This window comes from Sorex araneus, chromosome 1 (assembly GCF_027595985.1).
Source record: "Sorex araneus isolate mSorAra2 chromosome 1, mSorAra2.pri, whole genome shotgun sequence".
Taxonomy (NCBI): Eukaryota; Metazoa; Chordata; class Mammalia; order Eulipotyphla; family Soricidae; genus Sorex; species Sorex araneus.
The window spans coordinates 426,241,019-426,255,596 of record NC_073302.1 but is presented as its reverse complement, the minus strand read 5'-3'; the positions used below and the strand labels follow the sequence as shown (position 1 = coordinate 426,255,596).

The 14,578-nt window shown below is 40.6% G+C and overlaps 1 protein-coding gene across 1 annotated transcript in view; it reads left to right on the top strand.

Moving 5' to 3' along the window:
- Window positions 1-14,578, top strand: part of ZNF800 (zinc finger protein 800) — a 201,745-nt gene that overhangs the window by 45,805 nt on the left and 141,362 nt on the right. The gene's annotated exons all lie outside the window — the stretch shown is intronic.

Here is a 14,578-nt window from a genome sequence, read left to right as displayed (position 1 = left end):
GGTGATAAGGCTTACGCGTGGCTCTGTGCTCAAGGGTCCCTCCTTCAAGTGCTTGGGGGAGCCACATATGGTGCAAGAGACTGAATCTGGGTCAGCCATATGCAAGGCAAGTGCCTTAACCTCCGTACTATCTATCCAGACTCTCACAGGGATCAGTTGTATTTTCTACATCTCTCACCTTAATATCTTATATTCTCTGCAGACCAATGATTCTGGATCTCTAAAGGATGTTGTATACTTAAGATTTTGTTAAGTAAAAAAAAAAAAGGTTACATTGTCTTATTGTCTGATTGATTTTGGGTCACACTCAGCCATGGCTGAAAAGGGTTGGTCTTGGGTTGGGGGATGTCACTCCTGGTGGTGCTCAGGAGGTCATGTGTCACTGGAGACTGAACCCAGGCTTCCTCCATGTGAAGCATGTGTTCCAACCTGTTGAGCTATCTCCCACGTCCCATCCTTTAAAAAAATTACAGTAAATGATATTACTAGGCTTTCAGTGCCTAAGACCCATCCTGCTGTGTGTAGTATACCTGTGACATTCACTATGTGTCTAAACTTTATTTAGAACATTACTAACTATTCTGTGGTCATTAGTTGATTGTAAATATTTAAATTTAATGGATTTAACTTAGTGCAATTCAAATCTCCATTTCCCAGTTTACATAAACCATATTTCAAGTGCTCATTGGCCATCGGTAACTAGTGGCCACTCACCTGTTTAGAACATTTTTGTCATTAGACACATTTTTATATGTGCTGGTCCAAGACATTTCTCTCATATTTATGTTAAGGTTTTAATTTTCTCGATCAACTAACATTCACAGTCAGTCTAGTCTTTACAATAAACACTTAATGATCGACTGATTTCTCAGCCCTTGCAACCTATTTCCTTTAACCACAGGTTTTCTTTTCTTTTCTTTCTAATTTTTTAAAGAAGTTTTATTGGATCACCGTGAGATACAGTTACATACTTGCATGATTATGTTTCAGTCACACAATGCTTGAGCACCCATCCCTTCACTAGTCCACATTTTCCACCACCATTATTCTCAGTGTTCCACCCACCACCCCCATCCCACCCCACTTCCTGCCTTTGTGGCAGGTGCAATACTTCTTACTCTCTCTAATTTTGGGCATTATAACTTGCAATACACTAAGAGGCCATCGTGTTTGGTCCTTGGTCTATTTTCAGCACTCATCTCCCATCCCCAGTGATCCCTCCAATCATCATTTACTTAGTGTTTCCTTCTCAACCCAGAATTTCATAGTCATATCTGGACTATGTTATCACCCCACATCACTCTGTCCCTACCTGTAAATATAAGAACTGGTTCTAATATGTTTGTCTCTCTAGTTCCATGATATTTATTCAGTTTTATTGAGACCTCTAGTTCCTGGGTTTATTCTCTTTGATTTCACTTTCTATCTTTCTGTCTTTTGGGGCCACACCTGGCAGTGCTCAGGGGCTACTTCCAACTCTGTGCTTGGGGGTTATGTGGTGCCAGGATCAAACCCAGGCCTTTTGTATGCAAAGCATGTTTTTGTCTTCTGGTTTCAATTGTTTTCTTATCTATTGTAATGTCCGTTTTTATGCACTGATTTTCTCTCAGTCCTGATCTTTGTAATATATCCTGACTTTTTGCTCTCATAGTAGGTAAACAGAATAGGAAAACTGATAAAATTATATACAACTAAAGTTAAGTACTCTAGTGTCTTTCAAACCTCTTGATGGATTTTAAGCTCAATCTTGTGTTTTTCTATTGTTCGTGTATACGAACTAAGATACAGTAGAAAACATTGATCTCAGATAGTATTGTTTCAGGAATATTTTGTCACATATATATACATGTCTATGTGTACATCTGGTATGCTGGTCAACATAGTTTGTTTTTTAAATCTCTCTACATACCTCTCCCCCTGTCCTTTTGTTCTAAATTTATTATAATTAAGGTAGTGGCATTTACAATGACATTAACATTTATGAACTTGGTATACATAGTTACCTCACCTCTGAAAATGGTTTTTAAAAAAAAATCTGGGAGGAGGCAGACCTGGCAGTGTTCAGGGTTCACTCCGGCTTTGTGTTCAGGGCTCACTCCTGGCAATATGAGGTATCATATGGATCAAACCTGGCTTAACCCTGTGCAAGATAAATGTCTGCCTGTTGTACTATTGCTATGCCTCCCAAAATGCAGTTATTAACGTCAAATTAAAGTATTTGGTAGCTACTATCTAGCAGTTTTTCAGCATGCCCAAAGTATACTCAGTAGGTATTACAAAATTTCCTGTTAGTGGGCAGTCTTTACTCTAGTAGCCCCTTTTAGCAGGTTTACTTTTCCTCCAGTTTTCAAAGAGAGACTTCCAGGCAAAAATATTCTGAAAATCCTCCTCTGTCTAGAAATACACTTTCACCTGCCCACGTCTCTCCTCTCTGTTGGGTAGAGCTGTTCCACTTGTGGACTTCAGGCATATCCTTTCCTTAATCCTGCTGGCCCTGCTCAATCATTTCCCTCCTTTCCCTTGCATCTTCATTGTCTCTTTGCACCATCTGCAAAAAATACCAAGACTCCTGCCTCCAAAACACATCTTCCTCTGTTTCCGTGTCACCTCTATTCATGTTTGACCTGTCCCAATCAATTTCATGTTTTATTTTAGTTTTTTTTCTTTTTCGGTCACACCCGGCGATGCACAGGGGTTACACCTGGCTCTGCACTCAGGAATCACCCCTGGCGGTGCTCAGGGGACCATATGGGATGCTGGGAATCGCACCCGGGTCGGCCACGTGCAAGGCAAACGCCCTACCCGCTGTGCTATTTCTCCAGCCCTTCATCTTTTATTTTAAAATATATTCTCTTTAAAAGATTTTTTGGGGGTCAGTGGTAAAACACCAACGCTACTTCTTTGTTTTTTTCAATGTAGGAGTACTGCTATTTATTCAGCCATTGATTAAGCTGATTGAAATGGGCATGAACACCACATTACTTTTTGTTTTTTAAAATGTTTTTAAGTGGATATCAGTGAGATAGACCATTACAAAGCTTTTCATAATTGGGTTTCAGTCATACAATGTTCGAGCACACATCCCTCCACCAGTGTACATTTTCCACCACCAATGTCTCCTGTCTCTCCACCACCATCTCCCCAGCCCCCCAACCATTACCCCCAGCCTCCCTCCATGGGAGACAATCTCCTCATGCTCTCTGTCTCCTTACCCTCTATGCATCATGGTTTGCAATACAGGTGATAAGAGGTCATGGTGTTTGTTCAGGGCACTCGGTATTTCCATCGGGATGGGAAGGCTGGAGTAGCTTTTCAATGGGGTGGCAGCTTTGGTATGTGGATGTGACTGCCGAGGCTTCCAAAAGTACAGGGAGGAGGGGCGAGGTAGCCCATTTTGACCCCAAGAAACCCTGGAGATTTCAGTCACAAAACCTGCATACCAAAATTTCCAGCAGATTATATCTTAGTGAGGTCCATCCTAAGGTGGTGGAGTCATGCCAGGAGTATGGCGGCGATTTTGGATTGTGGAAGCAAGTGACTGCCAGGGGCTCTGCTTGGGTAGGCACAGGCCAAACCACCTCCCTCCAATTTACCCTGGTTGTTCAGCCATGCACGAGTCTGAGCTTAACTGTGGCTTTTGATCTTTTTTGATCTCTTTTTGATTCATCCCTGGGTCTCTGAAGCAAGGCCAGTAGTAGAGCTTACAAGGTAGCACTGGAGTTAGTTCATGGGGTTGACTGCCAGTGCTTCCATGTGTATTGGGAAGTGGGGGGAGGTAGCCCATCCCAAGTTTGAGAAAGCCTGGAAATTTCATTCACAAAACCCACTCCAGAATTTTCAGCAGATTATATCTTGGTGAGGTCCATCCTGAGACAGTGAAGTCAGGCCGGGGGTATGGCAGCGAGTTTGGATTGTGCCCTCCCAGGCCAATATGCCCCCCACCTCCGATTTACCCCAGTCTGATCAGCCATGCAGGGGCCTAAGATAAACTGTGGCTCTTGATCTCTTTCAAGATTTATCTAAGGTTCTCTGAAGTAAGGCCAACAAATGAACTTGTATAGCTGAGAGGTGGTTTGTGGGCATGGCTCCCACATACCTAACTTTAATTTCTTGGTAAACTTGGTCCCAAGTTGTTGGGGTCTGGCCAAAGCTACAGCGGCAATTTTGGGGAGTCAGGAAGCCAGAAGGCACCATCAGGCTGCTGATGCACTTGCCTGAGGGTACAGGTTGACCTGTTTGCAGCACAATAGCATCCCACCACCAACAACCTAGTACTTGCATGTTTAATACCTGGTACTGGAAAAAAAAGGAGATGATTTAGATGATTTTTGTTATCTGGTGGTGCTCAAAGGCCATGACCAGGGCTTCACACATGCAAGGCATGTGCTCTGTTTCTCAAATCACATCCTTGACTGGCCCCTACTATATAGGTGCCTACTATAAAATGATGCTATATATTTTCTGTACAAAGTCTGGAAATGACCAAATTTTCACACTTCTTGGAAGAGAAGTTTCTGTTTGCTGCCATGCTTTTCACAGGTATTTACCTCTGAAGACTTTGTACCCTGGTCCTTTCTTTCACAGACATTGACCTCAGCCCTCAGTGATGACTGCTACACTCTCTGGATCCTATTTTTCCTCTTGGTGACAGAAGGCCCGGTTGCCCTCCTTTCTTTCTCTAATTCTCTCCTCCTTGCACTTCCAGGTTGTCCCCTTTTCTTGATTTCCCCTACCACCCCCATGCTCAGTCCTGCTCATTCTTCTCTTGGCTTCCATCTTGCTTCTGTTCACCTCTTATGTGGCCGTTATTTTCTAAGGCTCTCTGCTTAGACTTCTCATCTTCTCAGCCTTATGCAGTTCCCCAGGGGATTGTTTCAAGCTCCATTGCATCAAAGTCTTTGTATATTGATTGTTTGTGTCTCTATACTTCCAGTCTAGGGTACAGGGAACATCTCTACCTGCATGCTCTTGGGTTCCCGCCACTCAAACACCACCACCACCACCACCACCGCTGCCACCGCCACCACCACCACCACTAAATATGCTCTAACTGAACTAATTTTACCCAAACATGCTTCTCTTTCCAGGTCCTCTGTCTCAGTGACACCTCCTATTAAGTTGCCCCAAAAAGGGAAATTTCTTAACGTCTCTCCAACACCCGGGTAATCGCCAATCCCATTCCTGCTCTCTTGAATCTTGTTTGTATGACAAAATCCTCCTCACTGCTTTCACGTCTCATTTCTCTGGAAAATTTACTCCATTATGTCACTAGCTTACTTGTCTCCTGAAAATTGTAATAATATTGTACAAGTGGAGGCTAGCATGAATTTGTATGAAGGTACATTAACAAAATTACAGGATTAGATATATAAATAGAATCATGCTGTTCATTCAAGTTTACCCTTCCTTCCTTCCTTCCTTCCTTCCTTCCTTCCTTCCTTCCTTCCTTCCTTCCTTCCTTCCTTCCTTCCTTCCTTCCTTCCTTCCTTCCTTCTTCTTTCTTTCTTTCTTTCTTTCTTTCTTTCTTTCTTTCTTTCTTTCCTTCTTTCTTCCTTCTCAGCCTTCCTTCCTTCCTTCCTTCCTTCCTTCCTTCCTTCCTTCCTTTCTTCTTTCCTTCCTTCCTTCCTTCCTTCCTTCCTTCCTTCCTTCCTTCCTTCCTTCCTTCCTTCCTTCCTTCCTTCTTTCTTTCTTTCTTTCTTTCTTTCTTTCTTTCTTTCTTTCTTTCTTTCTTTCTTTCTTTCTTTCTTTCTTTCTTTCTTTCTTTCCTTCTTTCTTCCTTCTCAGCCTTCCTTCCTTCCTTCCTTCCTTCCTTCCTTCCTTCCTTCCTTCCTTCCTTCCTTTCTTTCTTTCTTTCTTTCTTTCTTTCTTTCTTTCTTTCTTTCTTTCTTTCTTTCTTTCTTTCTTTCTTTCTTTCTTTCTTTCTTTCTTTCTTTCTTTCTCGCATGGCCCACCAGGGTTGGATCCTCCGCATCCCATGTGGGAACAGTGCCGGGTGTGACCTCAAAAGCCAAAACACACACACATATGAGTAATTTTTTTTGTATTACAAAAAAAGTTTTTTTTAAATTTATATTACAAGCATCCTTGCACCTTCTTATTATGAAATGTCTTAGTGAATTTTTTCCTTTGTTAATGAGTTTATTCTGTATGTTATCATTCTTGTATATATACATGAATAGTTATGATATATTTTTCTTTTAATATATTATTGTATTTGTTTTTAATTACCATTTAATTTAAGGTATTTTGTATTTGCATTTAAAACAATATTGGCTGATAATTGACTTTTTTGGCATGTGATTTTGTTGTTTTGATAACATGGTTATGCTCCATTTAGAAAATAAATGGAAAAAGTGTCCACCTTTTGTGATTCGTCTTAAATTTTGTATAAAGTCTATATCACTTTTCCCCTTTATTTTTCTCTCTAGAACTCATAGTAAAACTCTTTTACTAGATCTTCTTGATGTCTGTTTCAGGTTTTTTCAATTATAATTTAATTTTTCTCAATGACTAGAGGCCTTTCTGTGTTTTCTTTCTTTACTTGAGATAATTATTTCACCTTTTATTAAAAATCAATTAGTCAAGATTTTCAAATGCATTGGTTAATAACTTTTATGTTATATAATTTAAGAACTCTTTATATACACTTATATTTCTTTTTATTTTTTATTTTTTGGTCATAACTGGTGGTGCTCAGGGCTTACTCCTGGCTCTGTCCTCAGGATCACTCCGGGAGGGCTTAGGGGATCCTATGGGGTTCTGGGGATCAAAGCTGGGTCGGCCACATGCAAGCTTAGCACCCTACCCACTGGACTATCTCTCCAGTCCCTTATGTTCTTTTTCTTACCTAAGAAGGTGTTAAAATATTTATGTTTCTATTTCAATCAGACCTGATAAAATATGTCTTCTTTGTTGGTACTTCAAAAAATAAATTTTATCTTGTTTGGGAGACACCTCAAATTCTGGAGCCAATGCCTTGCATGCTTACGGCCCTGAATTTGCAGCATGGTGGACTCTGATCATCACTGTGTGTGAGGTTGGTAGACCTTGGCACTACTGTACCTGAGCAGTACTGCCAACACCTGGCAGGCACTCCTTAGGAGGATCCCTCCCCGCAGAAGATCAAATGTATCCAATTTTTCTTCTTGTTGTTGTTAATTTTTACATTTTTGCAGTTTGTTTCTGAACTGATATGCTGTCACAGGAGGCAAAGACTACTTCTTCTTTATAAAAGTGAAAAATGTTACTCTTCTCATTCAAAATGTAATTTGGATGCAAATCTATACCCCGGTTGAATGGAGAATCAGCAATATTCATTCTGAGGTGACAGCAATACATTTGCAGAAAGATCAAGCTCTTGAAGCAGTAGTGACAGGGCTTCCAGCAGGCATTCCCTGCTTCTAGGGATGTTGGGATCAAGGGTACACGAGCAGCTGCTGGGAGCTGGGGCGGTGAGTGCCCGTGAACTCTCCAGATGGATTTGGTGGCGTGGTTGCTGTTGGGCATTGCTCTGTGAAGCACTGAGCCTAGCTTTACTGCCAAGCTAGATTTTCTCTGAGCTCACCCACTTTCTCTTACTAAAATAATTTTCTACCCGAGTCAGCTAGAGTTGGTTTCTGTGGTTCCAATTAAGAACCATCGCAGCCTACTTGATTTCATTGTTGTTTCTTCCCAAATACTGTTTCTAACCAGCTGCCTGGAGTTTCTGATTAATGCTTTGATTTCCTCTTTATCCCATGAGTTATAGAAAAGAATGTTTAAAGTGTTTCCCAGTTGGTAAATATTTTGATTTTTTGTTACTAACTCCATTTTCACTGAGGATGTGATTAGTCAGTGCAGGTTGTAAAATTTGATTTTTGAAACGGAAATTTCGCCTGTGACATATTTTATGTATATATGAAATATTCTCTCTAAATGTACTTGGTTATTTATAGATCTGTACTACATTCTATGTCTAAATGTTACTAGTCTTCATGATTGAGTTCATTTTTTATAGTATAAAATATCCTGTTCCATTTACTTTTTAAAATTTATTGAATCACCGTGAATTACAAAGTTACAAAGATGCTTAGGATTGAGTTTCAGACATATATTGTTCCAACACCAATCCCATCACCAGTGTCTACTACCTTACATTACTGTGCCCGGTTTCCCTTCCTCCCCCCTGCTCCTGACTGTCTCTGTAGCAGGTACTTTTACCCTCCCCATTGTCCTACTGTTTCCTTCTCTAACATTTTCCCAGTGTTTTCCCCTAAGTCCCACTCCACTGGCAGGCTTCCTTCTGAAGACCAGTTCTTCTGCCCTTTGTTTCTATTGCCATTGGGGGTTTGTTACTCCCCTGTGAAGTTTCTGTATATCCCACCTATGAGAGTCCATTCTGAGTCTGTTCCTCTCCCTCTGACTGATTTCACTCAACACGATACTCTCCAGATCTATCCACATTGCAGCAAATTGCATGATTTTGTATTTTCTCAAGACTGAGTAGTATGCCATTGTGTATATGTACCATAGTTTCTTCATCCGGTCATCTGTTAGTGGGCATTTGTGTTGTTTCCATATTTTGGCTGTTGTATATAGTGCAGAATGAGCGTAGGAGTGCAGATGTCTTTTCTGCATTGTGCTTTTGGGCCCTTAGTGTATATTCCCAGGATTGGAATTGTTGGGTCATATGGAAGCTCAATCTATAGTTTTCTGAGGATGTCTATATTGTCTTCCTAAAAAGGATGAACCAATTGACATTTCCACCAGGAATGAATGAGAGTCCCCTTCCCCCCCACATTCTAGCCAGCAGTATTTTTTTTAGAAGTGCAAGTCTCTGTGGTATGAAGTGGTATGTCATTGTTGTTTTGATTTGCATTTCCCTGATAATTAATGGTATAGGAGCTGGAGCGATAGCACAGTGTGTAGGGCATTTGCCTTGCACTTGGTCAATGCAGGTTCTATTCGTCCATCCATCTCAGAGAGACCGGCAAGCTACCGAGAGTATCCCGCCCACACAGAAGAGCCTGGCAAGCTATGTGTGGCATATTCTATATGCCAAAAACAGTAACAAGTCTCACAATGGAGACATTACTGGTGCCCGCTCAAGCAAATCAACGAACAACAGGAAAGCAGTGCTACAGTGCTACAGAATATTATTTTGCTTAATATTGTTACATTTACTTTTCGTTAGCTATTGTGCATTTTTCATATCTCAGCTTCACATTTTTCTTTACAATTTCCTTCATCCCTTCTCCTGTACTCATTCTTTCCTTTCATTTTTACACAACATATGATTATCTGTTTTGTTTTTTGGCCAACTTGTCTGGGCTTAGTTCTGGCACTAAGGATCATTCTTGGAGGTTCTGGAGGACAATATGGTGCTGAGGTTTGAACTCAGGTTGGTTGCATGCAAAGGGAGAACCTCAGGTCAGAGAGATAGTATGCTTGTATAGCGTTCACCTAGCACACAGCTGACCTGGGTTCAGTTGCTGTCATCAATCACATGGTCCCCACCAACAGCATAGCCAAATGTGACCAAAACCCCCAAATCAAGAGAGACAGTGAACATATTTGTGTGTTTTTTTTAAATTATCACTGTCTAATTATATACCTTCCTCTTCATAATGGTTGTTTCTTTTTCTTTTGGAACTTTTGCTGGATTTATTATATTTTATTAACTTCATTTATTTTTTTTGAGTTATTATCCTTTAAGTCTTTATCTTGTACAGAAACCTTAACGTTTGCCTTTAACTTTTAGAGCAGCACTATCCAGTAGACATTTGTGGTGATAAAAAATGTTCTATAGTTGAAGAGTAACCACTCATTCTGGAAGCTATTGGCTGCTAGGCATGTGGGTGATGCCCCTGAGGAACTCATTACATCATGTTAATTTAAACAGCCACTTATATTCAGCGAGAGCCAGTGTTGGGTATGGCTGCTATAACAAATTACCACCGACCTAACAACCTAACGATTTAAATAGTTTATTTTCTCAAAGGGCTGGAGACAGGAAGTCTGAGATCAGGGGACCGGAAGTCCAGGATCAGAGTGTTGGACTCTTGCAATGCTTTTCTTTCTGTGTTCTTACATGATGTTTCCTCCATGTGCCCATATCCTTGCTGTCTCTGTTATGTCCACGTGGCCCCACCCGCATGTCAGGTGAGATTAGGACCCTCCCTAACAGTCTTCTTTGAACTTAATTTCTTCTTCAAGGTCCTTCTTTTAAATAATAGAGCATTTGAGGTTGTGGGTTAGCGTTCCAACTTAGAATCTTTCAGAAACACAGCATAGCTCATTGGGATCTACTGGAGAGTGCATCCTCGAGTTAATCTGTATTCATATATTCATTTTTTGTGGGCGGACCACACCCTCTTGTGCACAGGGTCTAGTCCTGGTAGCTGAAGGAGTGACTCCTAGCTGTGCTTAGGAAACCATGTAATGTTTGGGATTCAAACCAAGATGAGTTGCATGCAAGGCAAGCACCTTAACTCCTGCACTCTCACTTTCTCTCTTCTGGTCCCCCATTTCTTCTCCAGATACACTGCTAGTAAGTTTATGCTACTCTTTTTTCCTTCCTATTCTCTGTCACCATATGGAATTCTAGATTCAACTTTCTATTGCTTTCTACATTAGCAAACATGAAAAGTAACTCAAAACATATACTTAAAAAATAGTTTTCCTCATCTGCCATACATCTATCTTTCTTGAAAGTACTCACTCACCTTGGTAGTATAATATTTCCCTCGAGCAATTCTTTGAACAGAGGGGTTTGAGGATTGTGTACAGGATTTGAAATTCAAATTTATTTTTGTTGACAATTTTTTTTGGTTCCTGGAAGTACTCAGAACTACTCCCAGCTTGGTGCTCAGGAGTCACTCTCTGTGGTGCTTGAGGTCGTTGTGGTGCCCAGAATCATATTCAGTACTTCACACATCCTTAGTTTCTATGTGAACAACTTTTTTTTTTCTTTTTGGGTCACACCCAGCGATGCTCAGGGGTTATTTCTGGCTCTGCACTCAGGAATTACTCCTGGTGGTGCTTGGGGGACCATATGGGATGCTGGGAATTGAACCCGAATTTGTTGCATGCAAGGCAAGTGCCCTATCCACTGTGCTATCACTTTAGCCCCTCTATGTGAACAATTTGAAGACATTTCTGCTGCTAGTGCCTTCTCAGATCCTGGATATAGCACCCATTCGCAATTTCGGTGAGCATAGGCTGCCAATAGCTCATTCCTGCATTCTTTTGGAGAATCATCCTTTACCCAAAAAACAAGCTCATTTGGTCACTGTCACTGTCATCCCGTTGCTCATCGATTTGCTCGAGTGGGCACCAGTAACGTCTCCATTGTGAGACTTGTTACTGTTTTTAGCATATCAAATATGCCAGCCTGGCAAGCTGCTGAGAGTATCTCGCCCACATGGCAGAGCCTGGCAAGCTCATTTGGTAAATTACTCAAATTGGAGGAAGAAGGCTCAAGTCAACTGCATCTTCAAGGAGAGTACATTCTTGCTGCCTCAAGTAGGGACTCTCTGTGGATACCATTTTTGCTTTAAACCTCTCCGAAGGACCAACCAAAAGCCAGACTCCTGACACAACATCTTAGCTGAGTTCATTTCCAAACTCTATTTTTGTCTCTCTATCCTTAGAGCACTCCCTTAATAAATCATGTGTACCCAAATCCTTATCTCAAGCTTTGCTCTTGATGAATCTGATTCCACACTGCATTTCTGTATTTCCTTAGGTCCCATGCCCTTATAGTCCATGTAGGTTATGAGATAGCTCTTAAGAAAATATTTACTGACTATAAAAATGAAGGGCATCTTCCTTACGCAGCATGCTGATCACATTAGTCTTTCTTTCCATATACATCTTAATTCATTCACACACAGCCCTTAAGATTATATTTAATTTTATTCTTTTTGTTTGTTTTGGTGCCACACCTGGCGGACCTCAGTGGCTACTCCTGGTGTGTTGCTTGGTCACTCAAGGCAGTGCTTTGGCGACCATGTGGTGCTGGGGTTTGAATCTGGGCCTTCGTGCCAAGTTTGTGCACTAGCCCTTTCAGATATTTCCCTGGTTCCCAACCTACCAGGTTTTATTTGTTAGTATACTCTGATTTGTTTTCAGATGTGCTTTCTGATCTCCATTGTGTGTTTTTGGGTCCTGAATTATGTACCTTCCTAGTTTGCTTGTATGTTGTGTCATATGCCTTATTTCTTATGTTGTAACATTGTTGTACAGACTTGCATTTCTCGATACTGTTCATAATCTTGTCTTGTGCTCAATAATTGGGTAGTGCTCATGTGACAACTTAATTTTTTTTTTTTTTTGCTTTTTGGGTCACAACCCATCGATGCTCAGGGGTTACTCCTGGCTTTACACTCAGGAATTACTCCTGGAGATGCTTGGGGGACCATATGGGATGCTGGGGATCGAACCCGGGTCGGCCGAGTGCAAGGCAAACACCCTACCCGCTGTGCTATCGCTCCGGCCCCTGTGACAACTTAATTTAAGCAGATTGTATTTTTCAAAATATTCAGCAAAGTTATTGATTTACAAGAGCCTCAATATTGATACGTTTTAAAGGTGCAATGTCACTCCATCACATTGAATATTTGGCATCATATTTGTGGTTTGGCATCATATCACATTTGACATCACCTACTGCCAAAATCCCCAAATCCCTTTAACATAATCCACTGCACCCTTTCAGCTCATTCCCATTTTCCTTGCAAACTCTACTGTGGTCAGAAAGCCAGGATTTGTTTTCACTGGACAACATCTCTTCTAAAGGGACTGTATTTAAATACAATTTTAGAACATACTTTATCCCCATTTATTATCTCTGGATCACTAAATCCTCATTTGGAAATTCCATTTCTATAGCAACAGGTTATCGTAAAAGAAAGAGATACTATGGTTTTTACCATGACTGACCAGAAAGAGAAAGATTATGAAAAGTCTTGTAATTACAAAATTGTAAATAAAATGAATTAATCAAGCAGAGGGAAATGGTACACAGAAGGATAAATCATTTCTAACAGCATTAATAGTACTATTGTACTTCAAGATGATTAAACTAGCCAGCAGAATTCAAAGGTTCAAACATTAGTAATGCGATAAACTTCAAAAGCTGATGGCAAAAAGCATTAGGTCAGTCCCGGGGGTCCTTGCTGGCTTCAAAGCAGTGCCCTCTATTTGATCAGTGAGGGCAGCTGGAGAGAACCTAAGCACTTTAATGATTTGCAGTATCATCAGGTCTCCAATAAGCCTGTGTTTGAAAGTTGCTTGGGGTGACTTTCTCTTTAATTTGCAATAAGTGTTCAATATCCAAGTAGTGACAAATTGAATCTGGTCCACAAAGAGGGAGGAAAAACAATGTGACAAGAAAAACAAATCTATTTTAGAGAATTTAAGAGAAGTCAGAATAACCTCCAGTGACGGGAATTCAGTGGGTGCCTTTTTGTTTGGTTTAAATGACTCTCTCTCTCTCTCTCTCTCTCTCTCTCTCTCTCTCTCTCTCTCTCTCTCTCTCTCTTTCTCTCACTAAGTATATTCACCTTTTTTTTTTAAGTGAGAATTTTGGGTTGGGACTAGGACTCCTGAGGGACAAGAACACGTCTGAAACTCAAAACTCAATAGTGATCCAGACTGGAGGGCTTGCACAGATTCAGAAGGGAAAGCCATGTGATTGAAGACGTAGGATGCCCTCAATTCTGTATTGTTAATTGAAATCACTTTCTCTTTTAAAATTGAGATAATATCGTTTATATGATGTTGTGTATGTTTTTTAATTTTATGCCTCTTAAAGTCAATTTTACCACAGCATAATCATCCTAATGTACTTTGGTCCCCCTCTTCCGTTTGCCCACCTCCTTCTCCGGCTGTTAACCCCAGCTCTGCAGTTTGAGCCCATGGGTTAATTTCTGTTGATTGTCTCAGGTCCTGGGCTTTGCTTCTCTGTATCCTGCATGGGATTAAGATAATCCAAATCACTTTATTAAATTTATTCTTTGGGTCAACTGCTGTTCTTTATATATTCTGGGTACTAGTCCTTTTTATATCGTTATATTTAGTACAAGATTATGCTTTTTATGTCTTGTTTCTTTGTTACCGAATGAACGGCTTGATGCTCTTTGTGTTCCTGGAGCGAGCAGATGCCATTGGGCTACACTAGCATGTGACAGGGACAAATGGAGATGTTACTGGTGCCTGCTCGAGCAAATCGATAAACAATGGGATGATAGTGATAGTGATGTCTTGTTTAAGAAATATTGCATGCTAAATAGGCTTACTATAATAGTTATTTTGCAATATGTGTAAATATGGAATCATTGTTCTTTATATATAAAACTAATATAACATTGCATTCCAATTATACTTAAATTAAAAACAAGTATAATTGGTTGAGCAAAATATAATTTGATTTTTGGATTTTTGGGTCACACCTGATGGTACTCAGGGGTTACACCTGGCTCTGCATTCAGGATTTACTCCTGGTGGTGTTGGAGGGACCATGTGGGAAGCCGGGGATGGAAACAAGGTGAGTTGTGTGCAAGGCAAATGCCCTCCCAGCTGTATTATTATTCCGGCC